This window comes from Lissotriton vulgaris, chromosome 1_1, assembly GCF_964263255.1.
Source record: "Lissotriton vulgaris chromosome 1_1, aLisVul1.2, whole genome shotgun sequence".
Lineage (NCBI taxonomy): Eukaryota > Metazoa > Chordata > Amphibia > Caudata > Salamandridae > Lissotriton > Lissotriton vulgaris.
This window is the reverse complement of record NC_141685.1, coordinates 248,715,191-248,741,817: the sequence shown is the minus strand read 5'-3', so window position 1 is coordinate 248,741,817 and position 26,627 is coordinate 248,715,191. Positions and strand designations below refer to the sequence as shown.

At 46.0% G+C, this 26,627-nt stretch overlaps 1 non-coding gene across 1 annotated transcript; it reads right to left on the bottom strand.

The window, feature by feature from the left end:
* Positions 1 to 13,442: 13,442 nt before the first annotated feature.
* TRNAP-AGG (transfer RNA proline (anticodon AGG)) lies at positions 13,443 to 13,514 on the bottom strand. Its single transcript has one exon. It is a non-coding gene; the product is annotated as a tRNA-Pro (tRNA).
* Positions 13,515 to 26,627: the final 13,113 nt, after the last annotated feature.

Sequence of the window (26,627 nt, the reverse complement as noted above, 5' to 3'; positions counted from 1 at the left end):
TGGGGCATTTTTGAGCAAACATTGGCCCGTAGTCCTATTGGAATTTGGCGGCTGACCCCCGGGACAAGAAGGGGCCCACTCGCTGCGCACGGGGGCTCCCCTTTGGCATTACTAGGCCAGACCTGTGCCAGAACCAGCTTGCTGGCCTTAGCTAGTGACAGTGAGCGGCTGGGTGTGTGGCCCGATACGTGACTGGAGGGACCGAGAGTTGACCAGGGGCACAGGCCCCACAGACCTTGGGACAAGTGTTGCAGATAGGGTGCTGCCAGGAGGGTGGTCCTGTCGATTGGCTGGATGGACAGTACGGCGCCCAGGTTTATGGTACGAAGTGGAGCGCGACATTGAGCGGGTGCTGCCGGACTCGTTGCGGCTGAAGGTGCAACTTGGGGATCAGCCATAAGGAGGGGAACAGCGAGTGTCAGCCCTGACTGAAGCAGAGGCCGGGATCATGGGCCAGAATAGACCCCTGATGCAGGGACTGGTCAATCAGATCGACTGGTATACGGTCAACATGGGGAGGGAGGATGACCATCCACTGGGGAGCCAGCGAAGTGAGGGGACGCAAGATGGGACAAACCCCTCACTAAAGGACATCATGGTGGCAATCATGGAGATATTCGGCACCATCACAGAAATGAGGGGCACTAGGGAGCCCAAGCTCGATTCGGCGACCAAGGAAGTCAATCTGATACGCACGGACCTGGGGAAAATGTCGGACAAATTTGCTAAAGTGGAGTCTGCAGTCTACAGTCCAAAACAAAGAGGCTTGAGGAACAGGTAGCTGTACTCACACAGAACCAAGCCGACATGGCCGCCCGCCTGGAGGATCAGGAAGTCCGGGGGCGGCGGAAAAATATCAGAATTGTGGGGGTGCCGGAGGGGATGGAGGGCCTGTCCACAGACTGGTTTGTGGAGGATCTTATCACTCGTCACCTCAAACCTAAACATCTATCAAATTTTTTCTTAGTGGAAAGGGCACACCGTGCACTGTGAGGCAAGCCCAGGCCTGGGGCCCCTCAACCCACCATAATTGCCCTCATCCTGAACTATAGGCACCGGGATGCCATCCTGCAGGCCCCAAGGGTGTCGGGGGACCTCCATCTAGATAATGCTACGATTCATTTTTTCCCGGACTTTACGCTCAACGTCCAGCGTCAGCGTCGATCCTTTGAAGGGGTCAAGAGAGCCCTCAGAGAGCAAGGCATTAAATACATTATGCTATATCCGGCACGTCTCAAGATCCTGGATGGCGGGAAGGCATTTTTCTTTGATTCCTCAGCAGAAGCAAGCAACTGGATGGAGGGCTGGCGGACCATGGGCAGCCAGAATGGGGCGCAACGCCCTCCACGCCATCATGCTGATGACTCAGTGTAGGTATCACGTGTGCTCTTGATAGTTCGGTTTTCATCTCCACTACCTGTTCCCATAGCATTTTATGCTTAATTGTGCCACTTTGCGTATCTTTGAACCCGTTTTGAACCCAGTATTGTAAGTATTCATTGAATGATTGCATGCAGTAAAAAGAATTGCACACAATTAGTGTGGGGAATTCTCGGTCCTTATTTACTAGTGCCAGCATGAATGCTTTTAATTCTACCAACTTGTGCAGTGCAGTCTCCTAAAGATTGCATCTTTGTACAACTTGGGTGGAACTGTCAATCCCGTATGCGACTTTTAACAATTGCACATGAGACTGCGGGTGCATTGTTTGCGGACGGTAAGGTCAAAACGTGGGACCAGGTGGCCCAAACGGTTGAGCACCCGACACTGTTGCAGCGGTTCCAGTTCCACAGGCTCCGGGGTGCCCTGAGGGACGTCCTGGGCCCGGATATGACAGAGCCACCGGACATTCCGGAACTCTCCTACGTCATAGCTACTGCTTCCCCACGGCACTTGACGACACATTTGTACAAGAGCATTATCTCCTACAGGGCGCAGGAACATTCCAAGGCCCGATTGGCATGGCAGAGGGACCTGGAAGTGGAGATATATGATTCAATGTGGACATACTGCTGTGCCAACACCAGAAAAGTGTCTCTGAATGGACGGCACAGGTTGATACACTTTAAATTCTTACAGAGAGTGTATTACACTCCCGAACGCTTACACCGATACGGCCTCCGACGGTCTCCGGAGTGTGAGCGCTGTCACGCGCCTGTAGCGGACTTCCTGCACATGGAGTGGAACTTCCGCAAGATTCATGAGATTGGGTGGCGGTCATTTCGGAATTAAGTGAGATACTGGATCATTAACTACCGATCGATCCGGCTTTGGCGCTGTTGGGCTACTCGAAACCTCTGCCGGTGGCGTATAGGCGGTTGACGGATATGGGACTATTGTTGGCGAGATGTACGGTGGCGCAGTGTTGGATGAGAGGGCCGACCCCGACCAAAAAACGATGGGCCAGGGACATGGTATACTGTTGCACACAAGCTGAACACTACAGCGAGCTCCTCCCTCCCACTAGTTGGCCGAAAATCTTCTGGGGCTTATATAACACCTTCAGATAGGCTAGGGAGGACGCAGTGGACACACAGGGGGATGAGAGGGAGGATGTACAATAGGTGACACTTGCACAATACACTCCTGAGGTCTCAGTTACGGGCGAGACGATAGCGACTGGGGAGCCATGGAGATGGCTGGGTGGAGTATTGAAACCTGGCTGTCCCGGGGCGAAGGACGGGTGGTAAGGTACAACAGATGGGGCGAGGCCGGGACACACTCGGGCTACTCCGATGGAGATACATTTGGGGAGAGAGAGATGGGCACCAACACGAGATTCGACATGGCATTGTCGGTAATGGGTGAACGGTGGGAGGGAGGGGGGGTTCGGGAGTTTTCTGGGTGTTTTCTTTCCTGTTTGAATGAGGGGAGGGGTGGGGAGCCTCCTGCAGGGGGGTGGGGTGGGAGGATACATAACCCAAAATACACCTACATTTCTAACTTTACAGCACTCGACCTACATGTCCCATCTTCTCTGACAGTGAGAGACATTAACGGGTACACCGTCACAGCACCAGCAATGACTCATAGCTTGCTTGCTTGTGGTACAGTGATATTGCGCCGCCGTACCCCAGGGTTGACGGCATCAGGCTGTGTACTTCGGATTACCTGGTTCTCAACTATATTCATCATTGTCGCATCGCCGGTCCGAGGGGGTTGTAGGCGGGAAGCTGTGTATGATTTGGACTATGTTAATAAAGGTGTTATAAACAAATAAAAATGCGCATGCCGCACTACATTGTTGTTTACTCTCTATTGCAGGTTGAGCAAATCCATCAGTGTAAATTATGTATTTATACTAATCTACAAGTATTATTTTATTTGGTAGAGGATATTCTTGTTCGTATTGCAGGAATGCTTGTGTCTTTAAGTTTGGGTCATACCTGTATTCTACATCTGTTGCCGTGAGAGAATTAGCCCTTTGTATCCATCTCGAATGTAAGGCTTTAGCGTTAGGAATGCTTGCCTTTGTCGCAGCCTCTAAGGCTGGAACCGGAGTCACCACTATTATTTGTTTCCACTGAGCCAGTGCTCTCTCTCTCACTACAGCAGTCTGTACTGCTGTTAAAATCTTTTCTGTAGATGCGAAGCGCATCTGAGCATTTGTGTACAAGTGTGATTTGTATGCAATTGATACTGTTTCACCTTCATTATATGTCAGATAGGTGTACCAAGATTGACCCATAATTATACGGATCGCCAGGTTGCCTACGTTTAAGTGTGTCTATAAGTGTTTAGAAGCTATCATGTCAGCTTGTAAGGAGCGAAGTGTATCTATGTGTTTCAATGTGTCCATTGTCTTACTGAAAAATTAGGTTTCATTAAGTTGTAGAAAACTTTTCCTCTTTGTTCATATTCTAAAATGTATGTTCTACCAAAATTTAGGAGTCCTCGGATTGATTGTAAATTTTTTAATGATTTCTGAGGTTGAAGCAGTGATATGTTTCTAAACAATTGGCTGCCAGGCTTTTCCCTTCTCTTGAAAGCTCATATCCTAAAAAAAGGACACTGAGGTGGGCAATTTTTGATTTTTTAAAGGTGAATTTATAGTCCTCAGATGCAAACCCCAAAATGATGATATTCAATCTGTTCAAGTGCTCCTCTAGGTCATCGTCCATTATATAAATATCATCCACATAAGACAATGCCTCTTCATCCAAATTTTGAAGTAACTCAGTTACTCTGGCCGAAAACAACCCCAGGCTCTTCTTGGGGGAGTTGACAAAATTGCCTCTGGGACCCTAGTGCTGAGAATGCAGTTCGATGCCTGCGTTCAGGTGCTATATTTTGGCAGAAAAGTCCATTTGAGATATCAAGTGTTGTTTTGTATTTTTTCCGCACAATGTTATTCATTAATGCGGCACTGTGTGCATTTTGGACTGCAAATGTCTTAGTGCAAGTGTTTACATGTCTGTAATCTAAAACTAAACAATATGAATTGTGCGGTTTCATGACCGGAACTAAACAATTATTCATTGATGAAGTGCAATTTTCGATCACCCCATGGTATTCAAATTGATCTAAGATCTCTCTGACCTGTTTTTTAGCTTCTTAATTTATTGGATACTGCCTCTGTGCAGTTGGGGTATTTTTTAAAGGAATTATGTGGTGGGTTGAATACTTATCCCATCCAACATGGTTTTTGAATAACGATGCAGCCTGGGCTACCGCCCACTCCTGCGCATAAGTGTGTTTTAGGTGCCTGGGAATATGGTCCGAGAATGCCCTTAGAATTACTGTTTCCCCTTTAGGGCAATCCATGACAAATGCTGGCAGCTAGTCTTGTTCAGCTAACAAAATGTCATAGCCAAATGTCAGGTTCTCCCAAAAGAGACCTTTCACTTTTCTACATTTGTTCCCCACATCTGGAGCGTTATTTCATATACTTTTTGTGGGACACTTACCCTAGTATCAGGTGTTTCTACCGTGATATAATCATTCAAGTCCGCTATCACCAACAATTCCATCAGGTTCTGGCGAGCTATTGTTACTTCTGCTGCACTGTCTAGCATCGCCAGAGCCCATTTACCGTTCAGTAGTCGAGTCCTCAGAATTCTGGGCATGTCTGATTTTTAGAAATGCAACCTTCTTCTTTTTAAACTGTGGCTTTTGCTTTGGTTTCTCTTCTTTTTTAGAAGTGTAATCTTGAGCGTGCTGCTTGTCTCTGGACTTTGTACACTCTTCTTGTCTGTCTGAGCGTCATTCCCTCTCGGAGCTTTTTGATGAACCCTGAAAGGAACAAGAGGAACATGTAATAGTATCCTGATACCTGTCCAGTTTCCTAATATTATCCCTATTCCTACGGTTATACCTCTCTTTGGATGGCTCCTGAGGAGGAGATCTACATCTGGATTGAGATCTGTTGCCTTTAAAGTTTTGTTGATTTTTATTGTCCCACTTCTGATTTAGTTGAAGCAGGTGTCCGCTTGGAAGTGTCCTTTTCAGGACTGCCCATTAGTTGTGGTTTTAACGCTTTCCCACCCAAACTGTCTCTGCCTAATTCTGTATATGCAGTTTCAATTATTTTTGGTAGTTTGTGTTCCTGTCCTAAAGAACTGAACTCCCTTAGGCTTTGGCGGATAGTGGCTGACGCTGCTTCCCCTTTAATATTAGCTCAAATTATGGCTGATACCTGGGCATAGTTACCTAGTAACTTCATCCCTAAGTTCAGTGCAGGCTTTGCTCTGTACTCATTTTGGTTTTGTCTCAATACATCTGGTATCACTGCTAATGACGGAATACCATGAGTTCTGGTATAATTGACGGCAAAGACTGTACCCCAAGTGGTACAGTCTTCTACTTGTGGTGTTATCCCCATGGGAAAGTAGATTGTTAGCATTCTGTGTTTTTTAAACGGGGTAGTATTCGGGAATGCAACTGCTAGCTGTGTTATTTTCTGAGCTACACAGTATGGCTTATGATCACGTTTTGTGGGCATTTTACCCATCACCTCATGTGATGTTTGTGGTGTGATTTTAGTTGCTGTACCCTGAGCTTGAGTTCCATTTGTTGCAATTATTGCTGGTTGGACTGTCAGTTTCCTCATAACGAACTGTGTCAAGTTTCTGTAGATGTTTATTAATTCTTTGTGTTGTGTGAGTAAGTCTCCTACTGGCATTGTTTCAATGTCAGGATGTGGTGTGTAGGCCGCTAGTATTAGACATGTTGCCCCTTCTCTTCCAAGCAGGCCAAGTCTCACTCTTCTTCTTATGTGGGGTAGGGTACATTTAAACTAGTATAAGTGTTCCTGGTATGGGAGTGGAACCTCTATGTCTTCAACTGGACAGTATTCCGCTGGTGCATCTCCTTCTGTGTAGGAGTGAAATGTTAGTGTTCTTGCATTTGCTGCAGGGAATGTAACCCACAAATAAAATATCTCTGTTCTGTATGATTCATGTGCCTCAATAACGAACGCTACTATGCCACCCTTAGGTGTCAGACCATGCGCAATCAGTTTCAGGGTGACTGTATTTCAAAAGTTTTCTGCAATGTGTATTGCGTCTGCATCTTCTTCTCCGGCTGAGATGTTTAGATCTACTATTACGTTATCTCTGGTCTCAGTCATTTTTGTAACGAAGAAGTCTTCCAAGCAAACTTAGATAAGGTGGTTGTGCACAATTTAGGAACAATGTGTCCTTCAAGCTTGATTAACCAACAGCCAATAAATAGGATTTTTTTGTTTCGCCTACTCAGCTGTGGTGGAATTTGTGCCCACCCACTCCAGACGTCTTTGGTGTTTTGTGTCGGGGTCTCTGAGAATAGCATGACTGAACTACTCAGATTCTACTGTTAATTAAGTTGTCAACCAACTTTGGCGGTGCCATGTCATGTAGTTCCCATATAACCTATACCAGATCTGCACGTTTGGATAACATAAACTGTGGTATTGGTGGCAGACTGATTCTGTGCACACCCACCGGATATGTTAACCTGTTTGTATCAGCTAGCTCACAGTCCCACTAGAATCTCCTCTTATCGGGGAGAGAATGGTTTCTGGCAATCTCAGAACATGGCAACCCTGATCCCTCAGAATCGTGGAAACAATATACTACCTTTCACAAAGTCACTCATGTTCAATTAGTTTGTTCTAGAGAGATACACAAAATAAACATCCTGGGCGTTTGTCAATAAGACTTTTTCGAAAGAGCAGAGGGGCCTGAGAAAAACGCTGATAGCAATGGCTTGGGATGTACTATGTGAGGTGTTTAAAAGCTAGTAGGAACCTATGCAGGCAGTGGTGGTTTGATCGAGCTGTGGCTGAGGCGTTGTACATGGAAGGTGGATGCCCTCTACAAGATAAATATGAATTTGTTTTGCAACAAGGTATAGTGATGTGAGCCCTAGTCAAGTGCAGGTCTCTTGGTGAATTTAAATAGAATTATTCTATCTGTTCTGTAGCTTACTATGTTGTTCCCAATTAGATGACTGCAGGGGGTTGACCTTGGGTAATCGTTATAGGTTTATTTAGAAATGCGAAATGTGGTCAACAACACAGAACAGAATATTTAATGTCACGGCAAAAAAATTTACACATTGGAATTTGTTTCTGTTAAGAGCTATGCACACAAAGGCATTGTTCTAACTATGGAACTGGAAAACTCTTGACATTTCCTCTCCACTAACGCCCCTATTTTTCAAAACAATGTTGTCCTGGACCTTGTGGCTTTTCAAGACTGAATTCAGTCGGCTCTTGACATGTGCCTTCCTATGTCTGTCAGGAGGTTTATTAGTCATCGCCCCCGCCCCTTGGTTCTCCGAAGAGTTAACGAAGGAGAAAACCAAATGTAAAAACTCAGAGCGACGGTGGCAAAAGACTTACACGCCCGAAGCTAAAACCGCCTACCTTACCATCAAACCGGCCTATCATTCCCATTGCAGGTCCGCACGTGCAAACTTTGCCTCTACATACATTACTCAGGCAAAAAACTGCCCTAAAACTTTATTCAACATGGTTAAGGATCTCTCTGGGTCAGCTGCGATGCAGTCAGCTCCCAGCCTGAATGCTACACAATGCGAGGATCTTACCCACTTTTTCCTAAACAAAGTGGAAACTATTTACTCTGCTTTGGCCAATACTGTCCCTTCTTCCTCTCTCTCGCCCACTGCGACCTTTGACCATCCTGTCCCTGTGCCTGACAGCTGCACGGCGTCTGCTTTGGCCCAGATACATATGAATACACTTGACACCTGCCCTCCTTTGGACATGGTGGCATTTATACAACATCTTAGTCAAACTAAATCGGGATCCCCCTGCGACTTATTGCCCATCACAGTCCTACAGCAAATCGAACAACCCTCATATCCTCGATGGACTCCATTGTCCCTCCAGATTGGAAACATGCAATGGTTGTCCCATTACTATAAGAAACTAACCCTGACCCTGCACTTCCCTCAAATTATCGTCTAATTTCGCTGCTTCCTGCCCTCTCAAAAATTCTTGAGAGACACATTAATGGCCATTTATCTAAGTTCATTCAAACCAATGGGCTCTTGCATCCTTCCCAGTCCGGTTTTAGGACCGATTATTCTACTGAGTCCACACTCTTAGGTGTCACAGAAATGCTTCGACCGAACCGTGATGCCGGCGAAACCATGACCCTGGTATTGCTTGACTTGAGCACGGCCTTTGATACAGTTTCCCACATCGTACTCATAAAGGCCCTCCAATCTTCTGGTGTCACGGGGGCGGCCCTGAATTGGCTTATGTCTTTTCTTTCTGACCGCACCTTTCAAGTTTTCTCATCCACCGCTAAATCCAAGCTACATTTTTCACCTCATGGGGTCCCTCAGGGTTAAATTCTCAGCCCCCTGTTGTTTAACATTTACGTTAGACCCCTGGCAGTTCTGGTAGAGGAATCTGGGCTGTCGCTTTTTTCATACGCTGGCGATACCCAGATCCTCTTTTCTCTTTCAGCGGGCAAAACCATAGAGCCTTCTGCACTCAGGTCAGGCCTCAGCAAAGTCGTGGCCTGGATGAACGCCAATTTTTTAAAACTTATTGGCGATAAAACAGAGGCCTTGGTCCTGGGCAAAGAAAGAGATCTCTGGGGTCCTGAACACTGGCCCCCAAAAATGGGTATGCTTCCACAACCCTCCACCCAGGTACACAAACTTGGCTTAATCATCGACGATTCTCTATCCATGCGTCAACAAGTTACCAAGGTTGCCGCTACCTGCTTCACCATCTTGAAATGGTTGAGGAAGATTGTGTGGATGGCACCTGTTCATACCCAGCGTACTGTAGTCCAGGCCCGTGTTACATCTAAGCTGGACTACCGGAACATCCTCTACCTGGAAGAGGTAACGCGTAAACTGCAACGAGTGCAAAACTCTGCTACCAGATTACTTTGCCGAGCGTCCAAAACTGCATCGACGTCTGGGCTGCTGGGGAACCTCCACTGGCTTCCAGTAGAGAAACGTGTCAAGTTTAAGGCCCTCACATATATGATCCTTATCAAGAATGCTAAGTCTACCTGCATCATCTAGCCTGTCTTTATGTTCCCTCTCGCACTCTTCGGTCTTCCACACAAGAGAAATTCCAAGTCCCTAAGGTTAGACTTTCTCGAATGGGAGGGCGCTCTTTTGCATACTTGGATCCTGTCTTATGGAACGCTCTGCCTCTGCCCCTCCGCATGCAATCTAATCTCCTGCTGTTCCGTAGATCTCTCAAGACTTGGCTTTTCAGCCATTAGCTCTCTCCATTCTATTTGCTGTTCTCTCACGGCGCCGGGAAGCCCTTTTTGGGTAGCTGTTGCGCTGACATATAAATCTAAACAAATAAATAAAATAAAAAAATGTGCTCAGGTATATACTAGTAGGGCATATGACGATGTACCGCATTGATACTACTAGACTTACATCGCTCTTTGACCAACTCCGCTCGTAAATAGGTCCCTTTAGTCCTAGGAGTGAGGATCTCAGCCGCAGTCCGTGCAGGTAACAGCGGTGGGGCTGAGTAAGGGGGTATTTCGAAGGACAATGCTGAGGGAAAATTAAATAAATAATTAATTTTCCCTCATCGTCGTCCATCACACCCGCCCCCCCCCAACCCGGCCCCACCCCCTCACCGCTATTACCTGCATGGGCCACGGCTGGAGGATAGGTTCCATGTTGAGGAAATTACAATAAGTGGGGTCCATGATCATTGAGCGTGATTGGGCCCCGGGTGTGAGGCTCACTCATAATCAGTGAGATTCTGCTCTAAGACCTACAAGGAAGCCTTTTGGCTGCACCACACTGCTGCCCTTCCGAAGCAAAGGTATGCAACATGTTTACAATAATATGTTGCTCCTGTAGAATGCAGCACGCATTAAAAGAGGAAAAAACAAGGAGAAATTAAAACATTTCTCCTCGTTGTGCCTCGCGTAGCATTGACACGCATTTCCAGATTTACGATTCCTCGTAAATCTGAAAACATGTCTCGTTCCATGGGTGTTGCGTGGGAACACCCACAGCAACACCCATGTAACGCCGCTTCCACGCAAAGTGCTTCGTGTGAAGGGGTTATATTTACAAGGAGAGGTAAAGTCACGCAGGGTGGCTTTTCCTCTCCTTGTAAATATGGAGAAGTGAAATGCGGCTCCTACTATCAAATGTGCGTTGCCTCTGACACCATAGATCTCGCAAATTATTTGTTTTCAGTGTCCTATTTATTGACAATGACTGCATTTATAATTTTTGCACTTTTCTTTACGAGTATTCAATGGTACACAATTGGGTGTAAACAAATCATTTGTAATCATCTCCTTTGATAAAGCACATTCAACATATATTAAGACAAATTACTTCCTAACATCAAAATAAATCAACGTAACACTTCACATTACTACACAAATAAACAAAAAACAATAGTAGAACTGATTAGTTAAACTCATATGTGAACATATTCCTTCGAACTTGCTATTTTTTCAGGTTTTTGCAAGGGAAGGGGGTCCTACTTGGAATCAGGGAAAGATTTTGTAAATAGCTTGGGGTAAAGCTATTTTTCCCTCAAAGGGTCATTAATTGTCCTGTACAAGGCCGGAGAAGGCCCCTTATTTTTGGAAAAGTTTTTGCCGTAATGTGAGGTTCGTCTCTCACTATATGTCCTGTTGCTTTACTGGATCATAAGGCATACAATTCTCCTGGCCTGGATAGTGAGCCTACGCGTTTCGACCTTCTTAATCTTGACAGGAAAGGGTTTTGGGAAAGGTCTTCATCAGGGCTCGCTGTTGGTGCTGTAGGACATCATGCTACACCTAAGATGGGGTGTAAGGGGCATGTTTTAGTACTGAGTTGTCGAATGCATGAGCAAATACTGTTCTTATTCTCAGTGTTTCTAAGCTCATAGTTATGCGTGTTAAGGTCACGTACTCAATGTTCCTATGCACAACTTCCATAAGGAATATAGACGAGGTGCACCCATGTTCAGTGTAACATCATGCTACCACGTAACATGCCAAATGCCAAACACCAACCTGGTGTCTGAGAAGCACCAAGACAATTGAATACCTCTTCTCACCCCTTTCCACAGTGCACCCCGGACTGTTGGACGACGGGACCGCAACTGTGCCAGACAAACCAGATAAACGCCACTACGCCGAGTTCTGTGATTAACCTGCAGACAAGATAAGCAGAACCGTCTTCGTTAACATTGGGTACGTGACCTTAACACACATAACTATGAGCTTAGAAACACTGAGAATAAGAACAGTATTTGCTCATGCATTCGACAACTCAGTACTAAAACATGCCCCTTACACCCCATCTTAGGTGTAGCATGATGTCCTACAGCACCAACAGCGAGCCCTGATGAAGACCTTTCCCAAAACCCTTTCCTGCCAAGATTAAGAAGGTCGAAACGCGTAGGCTCACTATCCAGGCCAGGGGAATTGTATGCCTTATGATCCAGTAAAGCAACAGGACATATAGTGAGAGTCGAACCTCACACTACGGCAAAAACTTTTCCAAAAATAAGGGGCCTTCTCCGGCCTTGTACAGGACAATTAATGACCCTTTGAGGGAAAAATAGCTATACCCCTAAGCTATTTACAAAATCTTTCCCTGATTCCAAGTAGGACCCCCTTCCCTTGCAAAAACCTGAAAAAATAGCAAGTTCGAAGGAATATGTTCACATATGAGTTTAACTAATCAGTTCTACTATTGTTTTTTGTTTATTTGTGTAGTAATGTGAAGTGTTACGTTGATTTAGTTTGATGTTAGGAAGTAATTTGTCTTAATATATGTTGAATGTGCTTTATCAAAGGAGATGATTACAAATGATTTGTTTACACCCAATTGTGTACCATTGAATACTCGTAAAGAAAAGTGCAAAAATTATAAATGCAGTCATTGTCAATAAATAGGACACTGAAAACAAATAATTTGCGAGATCTATGGTGTCAGAGGCAACGCACATTTGATAGTATTTACCTTGATTCCAGCCTCTGATTACCTTAACTGAATCAATCCCCTGTGATTTTTTGTGAAATGCGGCTCCAGCACTTCACAAAAAGTGATGTACTGGTGGCGCTGGGGGCTTGTGAATCTGCCCCTAGGTAACCAACTCACTGTGTGTGATTGTGTCTGCTATCTGCCAGTCACATCACACACTGTAGGAGAGTGCTCCTGTGCAGAAGTGAGACCCACAAACAATAGAAGGATTGTACCCGAAGGACGTTGTAAGAAACGTATAAATAGTGAAAATGAGGGGGAAGGACAGAAGAATAAAGAGGGTAACGTTTTATTTTCTTCAGTCTAACGCTCTCCCAACTGAGCTATTTCGGCCGTTTCAGAGTGCAAAGCGTGACTGTTTTGATTCCAGTAAAGACACCACTGCACCCACAGATTTCCCCCCGCAAAAGTGGAGTGCCACAGAATGCGCCAATCAGATCCAAGACGCTTTAATCGCGTCCATCCGAATTATTGTAGCAAAGAAAATACACTTGACATTTAAAGAGCCCCAGAATTCCCGCATCTCGGGAGGCACCAATCAGAGTGAAGGAGGCCGAGACCGTCCTTCTAATTTCACTCTGGACAGAAACAACCGATCATTACAAATACAACTAAGGCCCCTCTTAGAGTCACCCTTGTATCCTGATGGGGTCTCAGCCCTGCTGCTGTGTCCAGTGTGCACCCCCACGGCTCACCTTTCTGTCTTCGAGGTTGGTTTCAATAAAAGTTTTTCATCCCCTGTTCTCAGCTTCAGCGCGAGTCACAATAAAAACAAACCCCTCCTGGCTGCTGATGTGGCGGGGTCGCTGCCCCGCCCCCTCCTCCAGCTGTTTCTGCATCTGGCTCGGCGGTGCAGGGCACACTTTCTTGCCTTGAGTGCGGCAGAGTGTGTGTGTGAATCAAATGCAAAACCAACCCTGGTTATTTGAAAGTCACTTTTTTTTGTGACTCGCACCTTTTTAAAGTGTCCATTTATTGAAATGTGACTTTATAAAAAGAAAAAGAGAGGGCTCGTCCGGGATTTGAACCCGGGACCTCTCGCACCCTAAGCGAGAATCATACCCCTAGACCAACGAGCCAGGTGCAGTATAAAGAGTTACATTTTATATATGCTGTGTCCATCTCTGCTAGAACCCTACCTTTATTTTATATCATTCTTGTCTGTCCCCTCCTTAGTCGCAGGGACTCCCACAGGACAGACGGACGCTCCATGGCGGGTCTCCTGACTCAGATATTCTTCTTTCAGCAAATACCTGCTTCCTTTTATTCAAAACTACAAAGAGAAGGAAACACCCATCACACACCTCTGCAGATTATTGTGACAGGGTCACACATTGAGGGTCTCATTTACAGGAAACGGACGCATCGGCATTGATGCAGCAGTTTCCATGCGCCCGCACCAAATGTCCTTGCGACACCATAGATGCGTTGTATTTAGAGTACAGGACTCCATGGTGCACGGAATAACAGATGCATCAGAAATTCAGACACATCTGTTGGCGCAAAAGTGACGCATTCCTGGAGTTGCTCATAAAACTGATGCAACTCCAGCAATGCGTCAGATCACATAGGCAAGTCCCACTGCAAAAGCCATGCGTCACTCCTTAAGCCTAGTTTAGATTTTGACTCAGTGAAATCATAGCGTGACGCAGTGAAATGTGAATTTCACTGCACCCGCTCTACAAGGCTTTTTTGCATGGAAACACCTACCCGGCATACTTTATACCTGGTGCAGGTATAATGCGACACAGTGCTTCACAGACTGATGCACTGGACACAATGCGTCAGCTTGTACATATGGCACAGTGTGGTGCACTGATTGCGCTGCATCAAAAAAGTGATGGGGCGCAAGGGTCTTGTAAATGAGGCCCTGAGTCTGTCAACTTTACAAAAGTGTAATTCCAATTTTACTCAGGCCTGAAGGGTTTACATTAGTACGAACATGTGTTTCTCCGGCAGGGATCATTCTACATTATTAATGGATCCATAGCAGATGGGTTACATTTTTATAATTCATAAAGTCTATTTCAGTCCGATAAAGACTACAGACACTAAAGGGTTATAACATCACAGCATAGCACTAATGAGAAAACATCAAATTAAAAAGGAGCGTATACTATGTTACTTTATTTTCAGCCAAGATTCATGCCATCAAAAGTCCAGAAACATATTCAATATGATGCAATTCCACAATATTCAATTTTCAGGAGTCTTGCAATTGCGTTTCCTAATGCAGCTTCTATTCATGTTTCAGACAAAACTTTTTTCCAGTCGGCCCAGTCAATGCGTTTCGTCCCTGAGGACTACATCAGGTTTCTGAGTTCCAGTACCACATATTTCGAATGGTGTGTAGTATACCGTCTGGTTCTGTATGTACCTGGGGAATCAGTCTCTTCCCGTGGGTGGTATAGTACCCCCCTGATTCATCTCTGCCGTGTGTCCAGGCAGAAAGTTGTGAAAAAATGCCTAGATTTTGGTTGCTCAATAGTTGTTGAATCTAAGAATGTGAGGTCACGAAAAGTAGAGCGTACGAATTTAAAAGATATTCAGTAAAACACACTAGTGCGACACAAGGGCCCACACTGCTGGTGTTTATTTTTAGTGTCTAATAAGAGATAATGCCTGGTCGGGGAGGGCGCAGATGGTGGTGTTTGCTCCGTGATGGTAGCCATCGACGTGGGAAGCGCACCTCATATACGTATGACCCTACTACCATCTCCATAGCTCAAGCGCGCCACGCACCCATTATCCGAGGCCACTACCCCCTCCCGATTGACCCACAGCCAACACTACGGTTGCGGTCTGGCACATTCTAATAGCCAGATTTTCCACCGATTCGATTGCCTCTGAATAACCACGAGGCCCTTGCCGTCTCCCTCTTGACCTTGTAGTCCTCACCTTATACTGCGTGGCAAGCCACAAGTCCCTTTATCCGCTGTCTTGACCCACTTGGAGCAGACTGTCCACGCGGCCATATAGTGACCTCCCCAGGACAGGCATTATCTTTATATTTAGATCAACTTCTTTACCTTACATCATCGAGTTTTTTGCAATAGCCCCATCACTTCAAAGTGAGACTGAGTTCCACAATCCAAAGTTATCATAAGCTGTAGCCAGACTTACCTACTCGCATGGTCTATCAACCTGTTCCTGGGCATTGAACACCCCTGTCTAGTTTGATATATTCTTGTGGTACTCCTGAAGAAGGCACGCTCTGTGCCGAAACGCGCGTAGAGTATTGCAACAACTGTTACCATCTGCCGCAATATATCATCTGCCCTATGTCTTTCTTTTTTAATCAATATTGTTTTTTCAAAAATTGTAATTGATACATTTTTGTTGTGTGTGTATTATGTATGTCTTTATTGTTCTGTTTTTGTTAAAGTGCTCACCACCCGTTACCCATGGTAAATACATTAGAATTGATGTATAGGCGCTTTCTCAGGTAAATGTGTTTAATTTTTTGCCTTTTGATATTTGAACCGTTTTTAAAAAAGCAATATCAATAAAAGAATAATCAACATGTTTTCAATAAGTGGTTTGTCTTTTGCACTGAGCTTGGGTTATCCCCCACATCATGTTATGCTATATAAATAAATGTAATATTTATGAATTTCACTGCCTAGGAAAGTTTTCCTCATTGGTGTTTGCTCCAGAGCAGCATGAGAGGGCATTAAGGTTACATGCCCACTCTTTGAGGACGTGACAGGCTGTGTCTGTTACCTTCGGCCAATCACAATCACTGGTGCATTCTGTTGGACCCGGCCCTTTTTGGCAGGTTCACCCCGAAACTTTTTGCTTTTGCCTAGCCTGTTTCTGTAACCTGGTGTTAGTGATTTTAGGTCTCTGTGCACTTTTTCACTGTGGTCCAGTGTAAAGTGCGTGCGCTCTCTGTGTGTGTGGTGAGAGTGACCTGCCCTCCCATAGGAATGCATGGGGAATATGTGTGACCATGGTAGTTCCTGATGTGTGGGGAGTGCAGGGTCGAGTTTGGTATGTGCGAACTCGTGAGATTGAATGCTACGCAATGATGTATGCGGCATGATTGTGTCTAGTATGGAAGTGCCACTTCTAGAAGTTGGCCTGTTTGTGTAATTTGTGTCTGGCGTGTGATTGGCTGGATGTGGCTGGTGAGCCTGGCTCCAGGAGTCAGGATGGGTCTGCCCCGGTGGTGAATGGAGAGATTAGCATGCTGATGTGAGGGAGGGGTACACCTGGGACCTGAATAGGGCTGGGTTTTCCCTCCACAATGCTGGCTCCACCCCCTGTGGTGCGTCTGATGTCCCTAGCCTGGCCAGTGAAAGGAGTTCCCCATAACCAGTTGTAGCTGGTTCTTACATTGCCTGCACTGCTAGACAAAGGATTTTGGGTATAAAAAGAGTGCTGTGACGCTCTGAAAATGTTCTTGTTTCTGACCAGAATCTACCAGGGGCTGCTGCTGCTGGGGCCCAGGGGAAGGCTTGCCTCCCTGGGCCCTGCCCAGCCCCTGGATGCTGGAGGAATTCCTTGTTGGGAGCTGCTTGCTCCACCTTGCCTCCAGGACCTTCTGTTTGGGACCCATTTGATTTGGAAGCATTGCTGCTAGGACCCTTGTTGCTTCAGGGGTTATTCCTGGGGACTTTAGGGTTTTAGTGCCCCCCAGCGCCTCGTGAGCGCTTTATTTTTGCTTGTTGGCAGAGCACTGTCGTTATCCTTGAAGGAAGCGCTCCTGCCTGTCCCCCGCAGCGCTGGGCTGCAATCCCCTTCGTGGGGATTCCCTATGCCTTTTTGCTTATTGCGGGTGCCACCCGCTGATTGCGAGACTTTACATTGCAGGTGCCCACCCTGCTTCATGTCCGCTTATTTAATTAAGCCTTTAGCAAGTGCCCACCTCGCTTCGACATTTTACGTACGCACCGAGGGAGCCTACCCCTCCTTTAAGCCTGAGAATCTCGCCGTCCCATGCCGGGGCCGCGGAGAGAGAAACCGAAGGAGCGGAGCCCTGATTGGCTCAGAGAGACGAGCCCCCTCAGCCACACTGAAGCCTGGTTGACGGCACCGTGCTGGGATTGGTCCCCGGGCCGCCGCGTCATCGTCAAGCCACGCTGTGAGTGGCTGAAGCGAGAAGGAGCCTGAAGCGTCTTGTCCTCGGCGAGGCTCTCACAAGTGAGAGAGCCCCGCCCGCTGCCTGGCAAAGAGAGGTAGCCGGTGTATCTGCACGGGGCTACCGTGCAGAGAGGAGAAGCCCCGTGTGCAGCCAGAGTCCGCCCGTCAGGACGAGGAACAGAGTGCTGGAGTCCCCCGAGATACGCCCGGTGAGTGTGATGCGAGTGGAGAGGCAGAGTCAGAGCGGCCCCGTCTAGCAGTGGGCCGCTACCATGGGTTAATCTACCTCCTAGGCGCCCCCATGGGCCTCACCATTCCTCGAGGGGCATTTTTGTTACGTAGAAGGCCCAGGGACAGTTCCAGGCCATAGGTGCTTACCGAGGTTCTGTGGACCGGTTGTTTTAGGAGCCTGTGTGCTCCCTGGGGGCAAAGTTATTTCTAGAGCCAGAGGGCTCCAACGATGGGCATGTTTATTTAGTGAGCCTAGGTGGCTCCCACAGGGAGCCTGCGTCTGTTTGTTCTGAGGGCCTACAGGGCTCCAAAGAGCGCCAAATGCATTTCTAGAGCTTAGAGGGCTCCCCAGTTGTGGCGCAGTTTTTGTTCTAAGGGCCAGTGAGGGCCCCTATCGCAGTTTGGGCTGATTCACAGCTGCCCAGCAAGTAGTGTGCAGCTGCAACATTTAGGCGCAATTTGAGAGAAAGTCCTTGTGAGGGACAGAGATGGCACAGAGGTGCCAGGCCTTCTACAGCTGCGCAGCACTTAGTGCCAACTGCAACGTTTAGGCCATATTCTTGTTCTCAGCTGCCCAGCAATTAGTGGGCAGCTGCAACGTTTAGGTTTGCGCGGTTGGCGCACCCCTGACTGGCGCTGCATTGGCAGCGCGCTCTGACATTCTGGACACAGGGCATTTAAGCACCTTCTTGAGATGGGCAGTTGGCCAGGGGGGTGGTATGTGGGTAGGGCGCAAGGCCCTAATGTGATTATTGCGTAATGTGATTTCACTATGTTTATAATGGTAATCGCCTAATGTGATTTTTGCGCAATGTGAATGTTACTATGATTATGAGGGTATTTTACCTATGTAGGTTTATGTTAATGAGAGTTTACTTCACTGTGAGTTATGCCCCTAAATGTGATTTATTCTTAGGAGGCAGAGTCTAATGTGTTTAGACTAGTGAGAGATGGCCTACTGTATTTATAATGGTTAGGTCTAAAGGTGATTGTGGCGTAATGTGCTTTGCCTTTATGCTTGTGTTATACTTCTAAAGGTGCTCATGCTTAGACGTTTGCTTTGCCTAGTATGTTATACTAGAGAGGTTATGTGTCCTGCGTGATCTAAGCCTATGGTTATTGCGTAGTGTGTATATACCTGTTACCAGTGGTTACTGGTTGTGATCTATAATTGTTATGTGGTGTTTCAGTTATTCTAAGTGCTAGGTCTACTAAGTGCTGATACTGACAGTGGCCCACGTGGCCCTGTCCTGGTGTAAATAATCCCTTGTGAATATTGCCCATGCCAGTTGGCACAATGTATATTGTGTGATTACTATCTGATGTGTTTTGACAATACAAAGTTATTTTTACATAACCTTGTGTGGAGTTCCTTTTGTGGTGTGCCTAGGATGTTGTTGCTGTTATGTGCGTGCGCAAATACTTTACACATTGCCTCCGGGATAAGCCTGTCTGCTTGTGCCAAGCTACCAAAGGGGTGAGCAGGGGTTATCTTGGCGTGTGACTCCCTTGCCCTGACTAGAATGGTGGTTTCTGCCTGGCTTTGGCGTAAGCCTTAGCCAACCAGAAATCCCAGTTCTAACACATTCCTACTAAGGAAAGACACCTTTCCCCTTCAGCGAGTGTCCGCTGTCCTGGACACGGCCAGACAGGCCTTTTATTCTATTGGGCATTTCCCCAGTAGGCTGCAGAATGCAACACACATGGAAAGAGTAAAAAATGAAGAGAAATACAACTATTTCTTCTCTTTATGCTGACTTTGGGAAGGCGTACGGTTTTGCCGCTGCCCCTGGTTCATGTGATTAAGTAAATCTGGGGCAGCATTAAAATCCATGGGCGTTGCGTGGGAAAACCCACCATCAACACCCATGGAAGGATTCCTACCGCAGAGTACGGCAACACAGTCACTTGCGCAGCTTTGTCTTACTCCATATCTATGAGGCAATGCAACGGCCCACAAAGTGACTTTGTGTTGCCTCATAGATATGATTGAGGCGCCTGAGTCATTGGAGCGTCAAAAAAAGTGACCACCCGGCAGTGCCGGCATCTTATAAATATGCAATTCAACAAAGAAATTGTACAACGAGCCATAAATACCGTACCTTACTCTGCACCGCTGGAATGTTTCTTTTTGTGACATTCCATGGCGCAGGAGCCTGATCCACATTTACGAAGCAGCACTAAGCCACTTTTTAGGGCTCGCCTGCTGATGCGCTTGCGCATAGCTGGCGAAGCTCTATAGTGGCTTATCCAGAGTTTAACCAAGCACGATTCCACTGGCAAATCCATGCAGTGCATGTGATTTTTAGGTCATTGCGCAAGCGCAAGCCCTAAAAAGCGCGTGCACAATGCCACCAGCCGCCTGCCTGCCTGCCTCGCATTACCACATCAAAGGCAGCCCAGCCTCCCTCCCACAAGCTTCTCAGCGTGTGCTTTGCTCTCTGCCTCAGGCATTTCTCCTCCCCTAATTTATTCACTTCACTTCCTGGTGCGACAGCTTGTTTAACATCGCAGCAGCCTCTGCACTAAAAACAGCTGCCATGCTATTCTTTTGAAACTTGTTAATTAATCTTGTTTATATTTCTGTATTACGATGCTTCAAACATAGAGTAAAAAACTCCGCCACAACTCAGTCTGTCATACTACAAACTTTCACCTCTAACTCACCTGCCTATGTACAAGCGTAAAGAACTTGCATGCACGAGGTTGCAATGCGATGGTTTACACAGCATAAAATAATTAAATATTGTGTTTTCATTATCAACACTGTACACCAGTGCCCCCATTGCGAAGTATGCTCACATTTCGTTAACATGTCTTTACAGTGAATTGTGAAACTCATTGGAAGCTATGGCACACATCTCCCGCGCTAATCTGGAATCACATACCAGAGAAGGCCTTGCAGTGATCTGTGCAAACTCCATGAGTAGAACATGCTTCATTTAATTACACTGCGGTTTCGGCCGAATATGTGATGCATAGTGAGGCCCGGCACTAGCAGAAACGGCATGCTGGTCACCCATGCCACAGCCCTTCCTGGCTTCTGTCGTATGTGTGTGAAACCTTTGTGTGTGTGCGTGTGCATGTTTTCTGCATATGTTTGAGCTTCTGGTGTGTGTTTGTGTGCATGTTACCTTATGTGTTTACGCACCCGCGTGTGATTTCAGCATGTATGATTTTGTAAACATTATAGGTTCAGTGAGTTAATTTTAGTAACTTTATTTTATGCAGTGGCCTTGTGCAAGCAAATACTTTTTTCTTAAGTGTCTGCAATGCGGGAAAACGTTTTTTTTTATTTGGCAGGATGTTTTTTTGGCAGAATGCAACCACAGTATCACTCAGCGCAACCACAGCATCACTCACCACAACCACAGCATCATTCAGCACAACCACAGCATCACTCAGCGCAACCACAGCATCACTTGTTCAAATATGTTCTGTCAATGTTTCAAGCTTTATTACAAATGACACAAAAAAATGTTAAATAATGCTATAGGTGTCACATTTGCAAATTCTATAAATATTGCCATTTACAATAACAAAATCAGGGGCATATTACCAAGCAATAGCGATAATTATCGCTATGGCTTGGTTAGAGACAAAAATTTACCGCTGAGCTGCGGCGATTTTTATCGCAGATAAACCTTGGTATTACCAAGGTTTATTGCAAATGCGATAAAAATCGGCCGCAATTCATGAATATCGCTGAAAAGTCAGCGATATTCATGCATTACCGAGCTAATGCTCTTAGCCATGTTATCCACCTCCCATTGGATAACATGGCTAAGAACTGCTCAGAGCAGGTGTTAGCTTTTGGAGATATTCACGCTTAGCACGAATATCTCCAAAAGTTGGTAATAGGAGATAGCGATGTTAGTGACTGTTTCCAGTCGCTAACATCTTGGCACGCCCACTTTGCATGTCATTAGTGATAAATATCACTGACATGCAAAGTGTGGCCCAAGATGGTCGCTATCTCCTATTAGCTGTCACTAACTGGTGTTAGCAACAGCTAGGTATTTCGTATTTCATCAACTTTTATTCGATTATAGACTTATATAATCATAAAAAGTACATTTAAAAAGAGGAAATTTTGAACATAGATCAACAATGAAAAAGATCAATAAACAAAGAAACACAAAACTTGAATCACTATTAAGGAAAGATAGGAGTTTCAAATATGGTGGTACTGTTTCTACAATGAGTAAAGAAATAAAAGTTTAAACTTTGCGTCGAGTTGATATTACTGTTTTAAGAAATGCTGCTATCAATTTCGCCTCGTGCAAGGTTTTCGGGGATTGTAATCGGGAAAGTGCAGTATATGATTGTCTTAGACCGCTAGATCTCAGAATGGGGAGAATCCATGTTTTTCTTGCTAGTCTATAGTATTTGCAAAAAAGTACGACATGGATCGTGGATTGTAGAGAAACTCCATCACAAGGACAGTTCATCAGATTTCGGGACCAGTTTTTCATTTCCGGGAATGACACCAAACGATAAAAAAGATCGAACCGGAATCTTGTGATTAAGAATTTTTCGTAGTTCGACAGGAAGTATGTCAGATAGGGCTGAATGAGGTTCCCTGTCTGTAATGTGCAAATTTTTTCATTCTGTGCTTTGGTGATCTCTGCTTGATTGCGGAGTTCCCTTAGGTGGCCCATACATATTTGCTTCAGCTGTCTCTTCGAAATATCTTCAATTGAGGGTGGTTCAAGGAAGTAGTGCTCACAGTCAAGATCTACAAAAAATTTGTGGATGTAGGTAAGCCACGGGATTTTCCGCCAATGCGCTAGACCAAGACAATCCGTGATGAGGGAACGAGTAATATGACTTTCAGGGTTGCACCATATACGCTGCCACAGTAGGATAGGCTGGCATCGTATGGTATCGATAATATATTCCATACCAAGCTCCCGGTGTGAAGCTGAAATCGGGGAACTTTGGGGAAGGGCTAGGATGTATTTGATGAAAGCATTTTCGGTGATCTGGAGTTGATCAATGCATCCATAGCCCCAGATACCTGCTCCATAGGTAGCCACACTGTGGCATTTCGCATAGTATATGGTTAACAGTTCCGCAGGGGCTGGTTTGCCTAGTTTCCTTGAAAATGCAGTTAGTGCTGATGTAGCACGGCGGAAGTTAAGATTTCTAGCTTCCACTGCCTTACGCCAGGTCATTGTGTCATCCACTAGGATGCCCAGGTATGGGTACACCGATGTTTTCTCTAGCTTGCTGTTGTTAATATATATGGACTTGGAGACTCTTTGCCTTGGGCCGATGTTCATTGTAAATGTTTTTTTGATGTTTACTTTGAGGCCTAGTGCGTCCATAAAGGTCACGTATTTGTTAAGTTGCCGTTGGAGTTGGTTCGAAGTCCGTGCCAGGATGACAGAGTCGTCGGCATACAGGAGAATGGGTATTGGACGGTGATCTATCTGCGGGAGGTCCTGGCTCCCTTCCAGCATAGCCTGTTCCAGCCAATTTGTGTATAGGTTGAACAGGAAGGGAGCCAGTACACAACCCTGCCTAACTCCTCTTGAGATTTTGAAGGGTCGTGATAGTTCACCGCCAGTGCCAAATCTAACTCGACCTTCTGCATTGGTGTATAACTCTCGTAGGAATGCTAGTATGGGTGGGTCCACTCCAAGATGCAATAGGATCTGCCATAGCTTTGCGTGCTGTACACAGTCGAACGCTGCGCTCAAGTCTACATAGACCAGGAAGATGTTACCTCCTTTGGCGCGTGCGTACTTTCCAGCCAAGAGAACAAGGTTTAAGGCCTGCTCGACCGTTCCGAGCCCCTTCTGGAAACCATATTGCAGGTCAGTAATGATGTTGTTCTCCCGAGCCCAAGATTGTAGTCGGTCCAGGAGTATTCGACCTGCAATCTTGCCCATGGAGTCCAGAAGGGAGATCGGCCTGTAGCACGCTGGGTCATTACGATCCCCTTTTTTGAAAATGGGCAATAGTGTCGATGTTGACCATGAAGGGAAGAGACCGATTGAGACAATAGCAGCCATCACACATGTAATTAATTTCGACCAATAGTCGACGTCATGTAGGAACAGATCCATGGGGACCCCGTCTGGGCCAGGGGCCTTTCCTGCTTTTGAGGCCTTGATTGCCTTTCTGACCTCATTTAGGGTAAAGCGTAAGTTGATTGGATAGGTGTTGCTCTTTACCCGTTCAGGTCCCTGTGTTTGGGTTGTTGGTACAGCACCCGATGGTGTTCCGAAGATTTTTGTAAAGTGTAAGACCCATTCATCCTCAGTTATTGCCACATCGAGATGGTCATGGTCGTTGGTGTTGGCCAGGAAAGGGGATCTTATGGTCTGCCAGAAGACAGTGCTGTCTTTCCTTAATGCACTTTCATGTAGTTGAAGCCATAGATCTGACTTTATCTGTTTTTTACGATTTTTGCGAGCATTGTTGTAGGTTTTCCTTAGCTGAGAAATTTTTTGAGGGTCTCTCGGTTGCTGTCGTAAGGATTCTTTGAGAGACGTGAGAGCCTTTCGGCAGGCGGTATCGAACCATCTTGTGGTAGGGGGTTTGTACTTATTTTTGGGGTTGGTGAATAGCTCGTCCTTTATTACTTCCTGGATTTTTTGAAAGGAGGTGACTATTAATTCTGGGGGTGCCTCGGGGGACAGACAGTTGGTTCTCCACCGGTGTGTTTTTTCAAGAACCCTCTGTGTCATCTCGTCTGGGTCGATCTTTGTCCATTTGATTGCGTACCCGTTCAGCTTCTTCATAGTGAGCGATTGTTGGTCTAGGGAACTAGCTTTTGGAGAAGGTATCCCAGCTTGCCTCATGTGGATTTCCACGCTGAGTGGGTAATGGTCACTAATTGGGTTGGACCCAATTTTAAAGTTACATAATTGCCCTTTATAGAAGTTTGAGGCTAAGATAAAGTCGATGGTTGAGAGACAGCCTCGCCCGTGAAAGGTGGGTAGGAAGTCCTGCTCCGGATTGACTATTTCGTTGACAAAGTCAAGGTCTAGGGTGAAGAGAATTTCATTTAGTTTGTTGCCCCCTGGCGTATGCACAAAGTGAGGGATGGGATTTCCATGTTCGTTCTGGAGCCCGCAGTTCCCATTTGTATACTTTGGGCAGAGTGTGATATTAAAATCGCCTCCCCAGATGAGGTAAATTGTGGATTTATTGTTTGTTTTTTGGAAAGAGAGTAAGTATGCGGCTATTTCATCTAGGTGTGAGCAGCATTCAACATTACCTGAATTATTGTAATAGTTTATGTATATGTGTAAATCTCCTTTCGTTACTGTTGACTGTGTGGTTTGTATTATTTGGTAGGAGGATGTTTCCTTTAACAGTTTCACTTTGAGTGGAAGAGTGTTTGAGATAAAGGTCGTAAGCCCACCTTTTGGTCTGCCCATTCTACTAGGTACTGCTTGAGTAAACAGTGTTTTGTAGCCCGCTAAGTGAAGAGGAGTTGTGCACCAGGTCTCTTGCAGGCACAGAATTTGATGGCTCTTTGCTGTGTCGAGCCATGAGGAAGAGGTTATTTTTGTAATTAATCCTGCAACGTTCCAGTAAACGATAGTCAAACTTAGGGTTAAAGAATCCGTTGCAGTGTGTGATGGTTTTGTCAGGTTGTTATTAGAGGCTAGTGGTTGCTGAAGACGTATGCCCGAGTTGGTATTAGCTTCTATTGAGGGGATAGTGCTCGGAGCCTTGTTTTGAGCATGAGGTAGACCCTGACGGGTAGGAGTAGGATTTTCGGTTTTGGTGAAGGAAAAATTATATGATTCATGCAAAATGGTTTCGTGGCTGTTATGTGGAGACTCTGTGGGGTACTGTTTAGCGTTCAGTGATTGCGATGTGACATCGGGCTTAGGATGTCTCGATTTGTCCCTGAATGGTCAGTCGACCATTTCGAGACAGTCAAAACGGTTTTGGGTTGGGAGGCCCTGCCATCCTTCGTAGTTTTGATAGGGTCTTTCTTGCCAGTAGGGCCTCTGGTGTTCTCTGGGCCTTTCTCTCGGACCACCCCTCCCTACATAGTCATAGGAATATTCCATCTGTTTCCATGGCACTTGGTACCATGGCTCCTGGTTCCATGGTTCTTTGGGGAGCTGGTGCCATGACCAGGGTGGAGGGTTACGTTGGTGTTTTGCTGGCGGATAAAAGAAGGAGAGATGACGAGCGTCAATCCCCCCTTTTTTATCAAGCTGAGGCCAGGCACAGATGTAGTCCACTGTTGAGGGGTCTCTGCATGTTACAATAATGCAGTCACCGCGGATTGTCTTTGTTGTTTTACCTATCCAGGCTACCCTACGGGCTGTGGTGATCCCTCCAGATAGGTGGGATTCGAGCGGTCTATTGATACTTAACCACTGCATGGCTTTGTTTTTAAGAGACCATGCAGTTTCTGGTGTGTCATCGGTTAGCTCTGGTACGCCTGTGAGAACTATTGTGTAAGGGGTGGCTTCCGGAGGCAAATGGGCAGGGCGTCTAGCTGCTGAAGGTTTTTTGGATGTGTTTTTAGGAGTTGTTTGAGGAGGCAGTGATTTCGATGGAAGATTTTCTGGCCTTTTTTCTGGGCAGGCTCTACTGCTGTCTGCATTTATCACTGGGCCTGGGGTGTCTACGAAGACTAGATCTGTGTTTGCTGTTTGCTGACTTGTTTTGGCAGGGGGTTTCTCTTTCTGAGGTTGAGGCGTTTTAACTACAGATTTAGGTAATGTGGTATTTTGTTTGGTGTTTTTCTGTGCTAAAGACGTTGAATTTGTGTGAGTGGCTGTTTTCTGTATGTGCACTTGATGCTGTTTTTTAGGTGGCTGCGAGATGTTACGCTGACCCTTTGTTTCTATACGGGTGTTTGTATCTAAAAGGGTGGCCGAGATTATAGTTAACTG